Below are 12,637 nucleotides of genomic sequence, written 5' to 3'. Positions count from 1 at the left end.
AAAATCTTGTGGTTGAGTCGTACTATGCGGAAAAGATAGACCAAAGTCTGTCATAGTTTTTAATGAAAATTCTGGAGAGACTGATTGATGCCCATGTCAGGTCTATTCTCTCACCGGATAACTTCTGCAAGGCACAACACGCTTACATGAATGAAAAGTCAGTGCAACAGCAAGATATGGAATTGTGGGAACCATCGAGGATAGACTGGATAACAAGAGTATGAATATAGAAGTTGCCTTCAGCAATATCAATATATCCTCAATACTCGAAGACATAAGTGGTTAAGGTGTTCGAATAACGAACTGGACGGGGAACACACTCATGGGAAGATTGTGACAATCTTCGAATGTCTTTTGACATTTTATATTAAGTGGAACACTATTCAGGCCAAGATGAAGTCTTGCTCCTTATAAAACGGAAATTTCATGGCAAGTTAAGTGAACATTTTGAAACATCTTCGAGATCATAACTACGGATAATGATCTGGTCGTCAATCCGACAAAGACTTTTTAACAGAAAATTCAAAATTCCAGCTTACAGACTTCTTTGATTGGATGGTTTTAATCTGGAATTCTTAAAGATTCCAAATATATTGGTATAGTTTTAAATACTAAGCTCTTGTGGATACAAAATCTGGACAGTCGTATGCGAGAGTCACTTATAAGAAGTATTTTCTCTCGTTGTAAAGTGCAGACGATGCTAAAAATAATATTCATGGATGTTTTCATTATAAACGTTTCTGCAAATTCATCTATAAGACTCAAGGAGTCTAGCGGACTTAAGCCTGATCGTACTATCCTGCATATCATGGTCAGGGAAGAGATGAGAATTTCCAACCAAGAGATACTAGGCAGCAAACAATATCCTTCTGGATAATGCGATATCTACTTACATTGCTGGTTCAAAGATGGAAAGGGAACTGATTTGGACATTTTCTTTGATGAACTTGTAATGCAGTTTTTGTTTCCATCTTGAGTATTCTTATTCCGTTCAGGTTCTTCCGAGGTCTGCTTTGAAATGATTTTTACCACATAAATACTTTGTGACTTCGGAATATGATTGGGGATTTTTAGAAGTTTCGTGAAGTCGACAATGAGACTATACTGCGAAATGCAGTCTGCAAACGATACTACGATATGAACTCTTCAATTATAATCTGACGACGACTTAAAACCGTTTAAAGGGGGTAACAACTATCTCGAACTTGATTACTATTGATTATTGACCCTCGGGTAGCTCTCAAACTCCATAATATCTGCACCTTTTCCAAGCGGAAATTTGAGCCATAACTTCGACTGCGAAAATTATTCAGGAATTCAATCTCGAGTCCTTGACTACTGATATCTACGTGGACAGTCATATCTTCTAAAACCAAAGTGGTGAAGTAGAAATGTCTACAGTCCCTTAACCATAATGTTGAGATAAAATGGTTTCCAGAACATTAGGACATTCGTAGGATTGAATATGCTGAAGAATGTGTAACAAATGGATCATCCTTAGTCAAATCTGTTGCGGGCTGCGTCATTCACACCTATTTAGGCTAGAATTGATTTTTTACAATATCCAAAATGATCTGACTGTCTCTGGCAAGGCAAAGGACCACGATGGATAATAATTATAATCTCACGACAGCTTAAAATTAATTAATAAGAGTAATAACTTTCTCAAATTCGATTATTATATTGGTGGATTAAAATTTTGTAGCACATTACAATACCGGAAGGTATCTCTCATGCTCCACAGTAATTGCACCAAGCAGAAATTTGAGCCATAAATTCGACTGCGAAAGCTATACAGAAATTCAATCCCGAGTCATATACTATTGATATCTATGTGGACAGTCTTGTCTTCTAAATCCAACGTGGTGAAGATGAAATATCTATTGGATTTTATACATTCCCTTAACCAGACTGGACCATAATGTTCAGCTAATATGGATTCCAGAACATAGCACATTCGTGGGATTCAAATTACTGACGATTGTTTAACAAATGTTACACATTACTCAGTCGTATCTGTTGCGGGCTGCGTCAAAAATTGGCACTTGTGGAATATTTAAAATTTTTAGGCTGTTTCTGGCAAGGAAAAGGACCACTACTCTTTTGGCTCTTTGTTGGTATGAGTAGTTCTGATGGCTAACTTTCTGGGAACTGAATTTTATGGGATCACCATACAGATCATGGAACAAGATGTCATCCGTGGGAATGAAAAGGTCGGCTTTGGACAATTATGTTGCTCGAAGCGACAATTACAGCTCTTTGGATGGTCTAGTCCTTTATGATAAGCAATCATACACTGATTCCTTTGGCTCTTAGTACAGACTCTATTAGACATCTGATAAGTAAACGTACTGGAAACTGTATAACCAGAAATCTGTCATGGTTAATTAGTATTGTAGGAGGAAAAGTCAGACTCAGATATCTTGGTAGACTAAGATATCATGATCCGGACTATCTCATAATCATGAGATAATAAGGCATTTTGTTGGGATCGAGGAAATGTATCAGCGATCAGATTATAAAACTTTTAGAAAATATGATTCCACATTTTATGGAGTGGAAATTGTCGAACAAGTTATCTGCATACCTGATATTTTCGTAGAACTTATTTTGAAGCTAAAATTGAACATTAGGTGGACCTACGATTGAGGCTAAAATTTAAGTTTAGAAGGACCTACGATTGAGGCTAAAATTTAACTTTAGAAGGACCTACGATTGAAGCTAAAATTTAACTTTAGAAGAATCTACGATTGAAGATAAAATTAAACTTTAGAAGGACCTACGATTGAAGCTAAAATTTAACTTTAGAAGAACTTACGATTGCAACTAAAATTAAACTTTAGAAGAATCTACGATAGAAGATAAAATTAAACTTTAGAAGGACCTACGATTAAAGCTAAAATTGAACTTTAGAAGGACCTACGATTGAAGCTAAAATTGAACTTTAGAAGGACCTACGATTGAAGCTAAAATTTAAGTTTAGAAGGACCTACGATTGAGGCTAAAATTTAACTTTAGCAGAACTTACGATTGCAACTAAAATTGAACTTTAGAAGAATCTACGATTAAAGCTAAAATTGAACTTTAGAAGGACCTATGATTGAAGCTAAAATTTAAGTTTAGAAGGACCTACGATTGAGGTTAAAATTTAACTTTAGAAGGACCTACGATTGAAGCTACAATTTAACTTTAGAAGAACTTACGATTGCAACTAAAATTGAACTTTAGAAGAATCTACGATTGAAGATAAAATTAAACATTAGAAGGACCTACGATTAAAGCTAAAATTTAACTTTAGAAGGACCTACGATTGAGGCTAAAATTTAACTTTAGCAGAACTTACGATTGCAACTAAAATTGAACTTTAGAAGAATCTACGATTAAAGCTAAAATTGAACTTTAGAAGGACCTACGATTGAAGCTAAAATTTAAGTTTAGAAGGACCTACGATTGAGGTTAAAATTTAACTTTAGAAGGACCTACGATTGAAGCTAAAATTTAAGTTTAGAAGGACCTACGATTGAGGATAAAATTTAACTTTAGAAGAACTTACGATTGCAACTAAAATTTAACTTTAGGAGAATCTACGATTAAAGCTAAAATTGAACTTTAGAAGGACCTACGATTGAAGCTAAAATTGAACTTTAGAAGTACCTACGATTGAAGCTAAAATTTTAGTTTAGAAGGACCTACGATTGAGGCTAAATTTTTTTTTTTTTTTTTAAATTCAGTTTTATTGAGCAATAAAAAGTTTTACATTGTATCTTAAGACTAATCTGCGAAGCCATTTAGCTTGTCTGCAGAAAAAATATAATATATCTTAAAATTCATTTAAATATTTTCATTGCGAATCTATAAAGTATTTTTTTATTAGTTTTTTTCTAACATTTATATTATTTATATATATAATGTGAGGTGGTAATTTATTAAAAATTGTTGGTACAGACACGTTCAACGTGTGTTTTCCATAATTGTTTTTGTATTGCTGAACCTTAAATTTTCCTGCGGCTCTGCGTCTGGTGTTGTGTATATGATCAATAGCATGCAGGAATCTACTGTCATTGATGAATTCATTTGCTATAGTTGTAGAATAAATACTGTCAACATTGAGCACGTTCAGATCTTTAGCCAGGTTTTCCGACTTTCGAGTGTTGCGTGTTGTGTTATGGTTTGTTGAGTTGTTTATGGTGTAGTTATTGACAATATTGATGTTATATTGATTACGAGTGGTGTTGGAGTGGGTGTTGTCTGTGTTGTTGTTATGGTTGTGGTCCAAAATGTTTGTGAGTGGGAGTTGTGACATGATATTTTGGTTTTTCCATAAGATTTTTAGTAACCTATCTTGGGTGTTTTGTAGAGATCTACAGTACGTTGCACTTCCCCAAGCTGTAATTCCGTGCCTAAGATAGGATTCGGCTAGAGAAAAATATGCCTGCCTTAATACTACTGTTGTAGCGCAGTTACTTAAATGGAAAAGCATGAAGGCAGCCATACGTAGTTTTTTTTGGAGATATTCTATATGACTTTTCCATTTAAAGTTTTGATCTATATATATTCCCAAGTATTTAAATGTTTTGACCATTTCTATATGTGTATTGCAATTATCTTTAGGGTCTATTTGGGTATTTACGTTTGCATGTAAACAATTTATGTTATGAAATTTAAGTTTCACGTTTGTTTGTGGTATGTGCGGCGGTTTAATGTGCATCAGTTTAGTCTTTGATGCGTTTATCACAAGCCCGTTATCGTGGCACCATTTTGTAACTATATTTAGTTGATTTTGCATAATTTCACCAGCAGTGTTTATATTTGTATGTGTAACAATAATCGCAGTGTCATCCGCGTAAGCAAAGGTTCTGCTCTTTTTGAGCATACTCATCATATCATTAGCATATATGATATATAATATTGGGCCTAATTTGGAACCTTGAGGTACTCCATGAGATGACATAATTTTTTCACTGAGGTTGTTGTTTATCTTGACATGATAAGATCTATAGCTCAAATAGTTCTTAAACCATTTTAAGCAATTGCCTCTAATGCCATTTCTCTCCAAAATTATTATTAGGTTATCATGTGATAGGGTGTCGAACGCTTTGCTGAAATCGATGAATAATGCCAAACAGTGGTTGTTATTACTTAGTGATGTGTTGATGTAGTTGGAAAAGTTTCCAAGTAATTTATTAATATTTTTTCCTTTTTGGAACCCAAATTGGTTTTTGTTGATAATTTTGAATTTCCCTAAGAATTCAGTAAGTCTTCTCACGACAATTTCTTCAATAACTTTTTCAATAGCTGGTAGAATCGATATAGGTCTATAGTTATTGTAGTCTGACTTTGAACCCTGTTTGTATATTGGCCGAATAAGAGATGTTTTAAGTTGGTTAGGTATAATTGCGCTATCTAAACATGAGTTAACTAGGCCTGTTATAACTGGTGTAACAAAACTTGCATTATTCCTTAGGTCTTTTGGCCGTATTCCGTCGAAACCTGCACTTTTTTTAACGTTGAGTGTTTTTAGTATGTTATATATCTCTTCTTCGTTAGTAGCAGATAGATACATTGAGTTTCTTACCGTTATATCGGTGTTTCTTATTGTTTTGATGCTGCAGTTATGTAATATGTTTAGTACGTTTTCTTTAAAACTGTTAGCAAAATGTTTTAGTATTGTATTAATATTATCATTTTTGAAATTTTGAATAATTACATTATCTATGTTATTTATTTTTTTACCAATAATTTCATTAATTAGTTGCCATGTGACACGCATATTGCTTCTATTTTGAATGAATTGCTTTCTATAATAGTTATTTTTGGCATAATATATCTTTTTATTTAATAAGTTTCTAAACTTTTTATAATTGTTTTCATAATCTTTATTATTTTTGTTATTTTTCCATTTTTTGTAAAGTTTATCCCTGATTTCACAACATTGGATAAGCTCATCACTTATCCAAGGATTATTCGATCTTGATTTATAATGTTTTTTATCTTTTGTTGATTTTTCATATATTTCGCAGAATTTTTCATAGATTTTAGTGTAAATATCGTTTGTATTCTCACTTTGGTAAATAAAGTTATTCCAATTTGTAGATTTAATTATTTTATTCACTGTGAAACAATTTATTTGCTTGGCCCCCTGATAAATATTGGTTTCCTTGCTCTTGATTTCTTCTTTATTTACACAACAGAAAAGAGAGTAGTGATCAGACGTTGTTGTTGTTATTATTGATGCTTTGGTTTGTGTGTTGATTTGATTGCATTTAATAAACAGATGATCAATGCACGTGCTGGTATTTTTGTTTATATCAACTCTTGTACTTTCTTTTACGATGCATTGTAATCCATTTGACGAGAGCATTTCCAAATATTTTGTTGTTGTAATGTTTTCTTTTTGTATATCAATGTTTACATCTCCAACAATTATTATCTCTTGTTTCTTTTTTATTCTGCTTATAGTTTGGTCAAGCTCAGCTATAAAGTTATTTACGTTTAGGGATGGGGGACGGTAAATTGAGAGAAGAGAAAGGATTGAATTGTTTGTGTTTATATTAATCTGTATCAGCTCAAATGAGAGTGTTATTGAAGGGAGTTCTTCGTAACTTAAGGTTTCTTTAATATAAACAGCAATCCCTCCTCCACCTTTGTCATTACCTTGCTCATCTTTTCTATTAAAAAATAAAGAGTTAAATCCATTTATAGTATACAGGTTGGTCTCTTCATCAGTTATGTTTGTTTCAACAAGTATTATTATTTTTACATCATTTATTATTTTTTGAATTTCCACTAAGAGGTTTGTGAAATTTTTGCGGAGTGAACGAATGTTCATGAAAATCAAAGTTAGAGGATAACTTAATAATGTTTTATTAATTTCATTAAAGTTTTTTAAAGTTTCTACATTTGTGCTATTCATTTTTTATTATTCAAAGAATTTTTATTAGCAAAAGGAAAACAAATTGTTTTATTGTTTTTGATTTTTAATCAGAATAGGTATTTTAATTATTTAAATTGTTGTATTTATTAATTCAATATCAGCAGCATTATGGATTAATATGGCAGGGGAGTTTTCAATTTTTCGGGCAAAAATATTTCCATTTCGGACCCATACGAACTTCCATTTACACTCTTTGGCTTTGGTTTTTGCTAACCAGAGCAAGCGGCGGTTGTGGGGTGTTAGTTCGTCATTTATGTAAATATAGTTGTTGTTGTTGGTGGTTGTTACTGATGTATTATTATCATTATTATTTAGAATGTTAGCATCAATTATTTAGAATGTTAGCATCTAAAATTTGACTTTAGAAGAACTTACGATTGCAACTAAAATTGAACTTTAGAAGAATCTACGATTGAAGATAAAATTAAACATTAGAAGGACCTACGATTAAAGCTAAAATTTAACTTTAGAAGGACCTACGATTGAAGCTAAAATTTAAGTTTAGAAGGACCTACGATTGAGGATAAAATTTAACTTTAGAAGAACTTACGATTGCAACTAAAATTGAACTTTAGGAGAATCTACGATTAAAGCTAAAATTGAACTTTAGAAGGACCTACGATTGAAGCTAAAATTGAACTTTAGAAGGACCTACGATTGAAGCTAAAATTTTAGTTTAGAAGGACCTACGATTGAGGCTAAAATTTGACTTTAGAAGAACTTACGATTGCAACTAAAATTGAACTTTAGAAGAATCTACGATTAAAGCTTAAATTGAACTTTAGAAGGACCTCCGATTGAAGCTAAAATTTAAGTTTAGAAGGACCTACGATTGAGGTTAAAATTTAATTTTAGAAGGACCTACGATTGAAGCTAAAATTTAACTTTAGAAGAACTTACGATTGCAACTAAAATTGAACTTTAGAAGGACCTACGATTGAAGCTAAAATTTAAGTTTTGAAGGACCTACGATTGAGTCTAAAATTTAACTTTAGAAGGACCTACGATTGAAGCTAAAATTTAACTTTAGAAGAACTTACGATTGCAACTAAAATTGAACTTTAGAAGAATCTACGATTGAAGATAAAATTAAACATTAGAAGGACCTACGATTAAAGCTAAAATTTAACTTTAGAAGGACCTACGATTGAAGCTAAAATTTAAGTTTAGAAGGACCTACGATTGAGGATAAAATTTAACTTTAGAAGAACTTACGATTGCAACTAAAATTGAACTTTAGAAGAATCTACGATTAAAGCTTAAATTGAACTTTAGAAGGACCTCCGATTGAAGCTAAAATTTAAGTTTAGAAGGACCTACGATTGAGGTTAAAATTTAATTTTAGAAGGACCTACGATTGAAGCTAAAATTTAACTTTAGAAGAACTTACGATTGCAACTAAAATTGAACTTTAGAAGGACCTACGATTGAAGCTAAAATTTAAGTTTTGAAGGACCTACGATTGAGTCTAAAATTTAACTTTAGAAGGACCTACGATTGAAGCTAAAATTTAACTTTAGAAGAACTTACGATTGCAACTAAAATTGAACTTTAGAAGAATCTATGATTGAAGATAAAATTAAACTTTAGAAGGACCTACGATTGAAGCTAAAATTTAAGTTTAGAAGGACCTACGATTGAGGTTAAAATTTAACTTTAGAAGGACCTACGATTGAAGCTAAAATTTAACTTTAGAAGAACTTACGATTGCAACTAAAATTGAACTTTAGAAGAATCTACGATTGAAGATAAAATTAAACATTAGAAGGACCTACGATTAAAGCTAAAATTTAACTTTAGAAGGACCTACGATTGAAGCTAAAATTTAAGTTTAGAAGGACCTACGATTGAGGATAAAATTTAACTTTAGAAGAACTTACGATTGCAACTAAAATTGAACTTTAGGAGAATCTACGATTAAAGCTAAAATTGAACTTTAGAAGGACCTACGATTGAAGCTAAAATTTTAGTTTAGAAGGACCTACGATTGAGGTTAATATTTAACTTTAGAAGGACCTACGATTGAAGCTAAAATTTAACTTTAGAAGAACTTACGATTGCAACTAAAATTGAACTTTAGAAGAATCTACGATTGAAGATAAAATTAAACTTTAGAAGGACCTACGATTGAAGCTAAAATTGAACTTTAGAAGGACCTACGATTGAAGCTAAAATTTAAGTTTAGAAGGACCTACGATTGAGGTTAAAATTTAGCTTTAGAAGGACCTGCGATTGAATCTAAAATTTAACTTTAGAAGAACTTACGATTGCAACTAAAATTGAACTTTAGAAGAATCTACGATTGAAGATAAAATTAAAGTTTAGAAGGACCTACGATTAAAGCTAAAATTGAACTTTAGAAGGACCTACGATTGAAGCTAAAATTGAACTTTAGAAGGACCTACGATTGAAGCTAAAATTGAACTTTAGAAGGCCCTACGATTGCAACTAAAATTGAACTTTAGAAGAATCTACGATTAAAGCTAAAATTGAACTTTAGAAGGACCTACGATTGAAGCTAAAATTGAACTTTAGAAGGACCTACGATTGAAGCTGAAATTGAACTTTAGAAGGACCTACGATTGAAGCTAAAATTTTAGTTTAGAAGGACCTACGATTGAGGCTAAAATTTAACTTTAGAAGAACTTACGATTGCAACTAAAATTGAACTTTAGAAGAATCTACGATTAAAGCTTAAATTGAACTTTAGAAGGACCTCCGATTGAAGCTAAAATTTAAGTTTAGAAGGACCTACGATTGAGGTTAAAATTTAACTTTAGAAGGACCTACGATTGAAGCTAAAATTTAACTTTAGAAGAACTTACGATTACAACTAAAATTGAACTTTAGAAGGACCTACGATTGAAGCTAAAATTTAAGTTTAGAAGGACCTACGATTGAGGTTAAAATTTAACTTTAGAAGGACCTACGATTGAAGCTAAAATTTAACCTTAGAAGAACTTACGATTGCAACTAAAATTGAACTTTAGAAGAATCTACGATTGAAGATAAAATTAAACTTTAGAAGGACCTACGATTAAAACTAAAATTGAACTTTAGAAGGACCTACGATTGAAGCTAAAATTGAACTTTAGAAGAATCTACGATTGAAGATAAAATTAAACTTTAGAAGGACCTACGATTAAAGCTAAAATTGAACTTTAGAAGGACCTACGCTTGAAGCTAAAATTGAACTTTGAAGGACCTACGATTGAAGCTAAAATTGAACTTTAGAAGGACCTACGATTGAAGCTAAAATTTAAGTTTAGAAGGACCTACGATTGAGGTTAAAATTTAACTTTAGAAGAACCTACGATTGAAGCTAAAATTGAACTTTAGAAGAATCTACGATTGAGGATAAAATTAAACTTTAGAAGGACCTACGATTAAAGCTAAAATTGAACTTTAGAAGGACCTACGATTGAAGCTAAAATAGATTTTTATCTTTATTCAATATTTAATCGCTAAAATTTAACTATAAAAAGTCCCACGATTGAAGCTCAAATTGAACTATAGAAAGACCTACGATAGAATACTAAAATTAAACTTTGGAAAGACCAACGATTGATGCTAAAACTAAATTTTTGAAGAACAAAGATTGAAGCTAAAATTGAATTTTAGAAATCTTGGTAGACTAAGATATCATGATTCGGACTATCTCATAATCATGAGATAATAAGGCATTTTGTTGGTATCGAGGAAATATATCAGCGATCAGATTAGAAAACTTTTAGAGAATATGATTCCACATTTTATTTAGTGGAAATTGTCGAACAAGTTATCTGCACACCTGATATTTTCGTAGAATTTAACAGCTTTTGCTAAGAATACAAATTAGAGGAGAATCTAAAATAAATTATTCAGAAAAGATCAATAATTTAAGCTTTCCCACCCTATCTTCACATGGTCACCTTTTTTCTAGCTTCCATTAAGAATGAACACAATATCAACTTGATATGTTTATTTTTGCTCAAAATTACACCAACATTTTACAGCAAACAACAAAAAAAAAAACAGATACACACACTGCAAATTTATTTATGTAAAATTCAAAAACTAAAAACTAAGTAAACAAAAGACTTTGGTAAATTATACTAGTTATCGCTTTAAAACAAAAACAACTTTGCTGAACAACAGAAGCAAAAACTATATAAATATACATTATTTAATTCCAGTTTTTGAATAATGAGTATCAAGGGGTACGTAGATGGTTGGTTGGCTGGCTGGCAGTTGGTTTGTGTTGCATGCCATGAATGAAAAATATAAAAGAAAATTTTGTTTTTTTTTGTACCAAAATGAAAACTGGGTCAAAGATGATGACGACGTTGATAAGTTTATAAAAACTTGCATAAATTTTGCACAACAACTAACCAGGAAAATAAAAGTAAAGAAAATTGTATATTAAATTAAAGCAAAGGAAAGTGTATGAAACAAAAAATAAAATAAAACTAAAAGAAATACGGAAACGCAACATTTTGCTAGAGGGTGTAAACGGAATTGTACTAAATGAAGGAGGTGTTGTTTTGAGAGAGTAAAAGAAAAAAAAAGTGAAAAGGATGTTAAATAAATTTTATTAAAAATTATGATAAATACTAAAAGTTAATAATGATGTGGTAGGAAGGAGTTGGTTTATTTGTATGTGTGGTAAATATGAGAAGTTTATTGTGAGAATCTGTATGATAAATTTATGGCTCTTTGGGGACTTTGAGGAAACAGCTCTATATTTTTGAAAGAAATTTAGATTTTGAGGAAGGAATGAGGTAGTATATCTATATTTAAATGAGAGCCAGTTGACCATATATTAAATTTGATGCGAGTTCCAGATTTGTGCATTTATTTAAAATAAGTTTTGGCAAAAATTATAAACTATCCGAGCATGGGGTTTAAGAAAAAGCATCGTGAAACTAGAGTATCAACAATTTATGCTTAAAGACATTTATTTAACTCTAGAAATAGCTACGATAGATGCTAAAATTGGACTTTAGAAATACCTATGATTGAAGCTAAAATTTAATTTTAGAAGGAGAAAAAACCACGATTGAAGCTTAAATTGAACTTTAGAAAGACCTACGATTTAAGCTAAAATTTACTTTTAAAAGGGCCAATGATTGAAGCCAAAATTGAACTTTAGAAAGACTAAAGTTTGAAGCTAAAACTGAACTTTAAAAAGACCTACGATTGAAGCTGACCTATTATTGAAGACATAATCGAACTATATACAGATGTATGATTGAAACTAAACAGGAGCATTCGAAAGGAGTAACATTGAAGCTAAAATTTAACTTTAGAAGGACATGCGATTGATGTCAAAAATTGAACTTTATAAAGGCCTATGATTAAAGCTAAATTTTATCTATAGAAAGGCTATAAAACTGCACTTTAGAAAGACCTACAATTGAAGCTGTAATTAATCTTGGAAAGATATACGATTTAATATAAAATTCCGTCTAAAACCTGCGTCTTGTACAGCTCACTTGGGTCCAATAATCGTTTCCTTTGTGATACCTGAAGTAGAAAAATTAAGACAGAAAGAAGGAAAATGGGAATAGAAATTAAAGACAGGGAAATCTATAGATTAAGTTATAGTGAAAGTTCGAGAAAATAGTATATATGAAAAGAGAAAAGAAGGAGGAGTGGGGTCGAGAATTCAAAGAATTCGAATAACGCAAACCATCATGGAATGGTTGCTGGGTCCCTAAGACG

The sequence above is a fragment of the Calliphora vicina genome, chromosome 3 (genome assembly GCF_958450345.1).
Source record: "Calliphora vicina chromosome 3, idCalVici1.1, whole genome shotgun sequence".
NCBI lineage: Eukaryota > Metazoa > Arthropoda > Insecta > Diptera > Calliphoridae > Calliphora > Calliphora vicina.
This window is presented reverse-complemented; position numbering follows the sequence as displayed.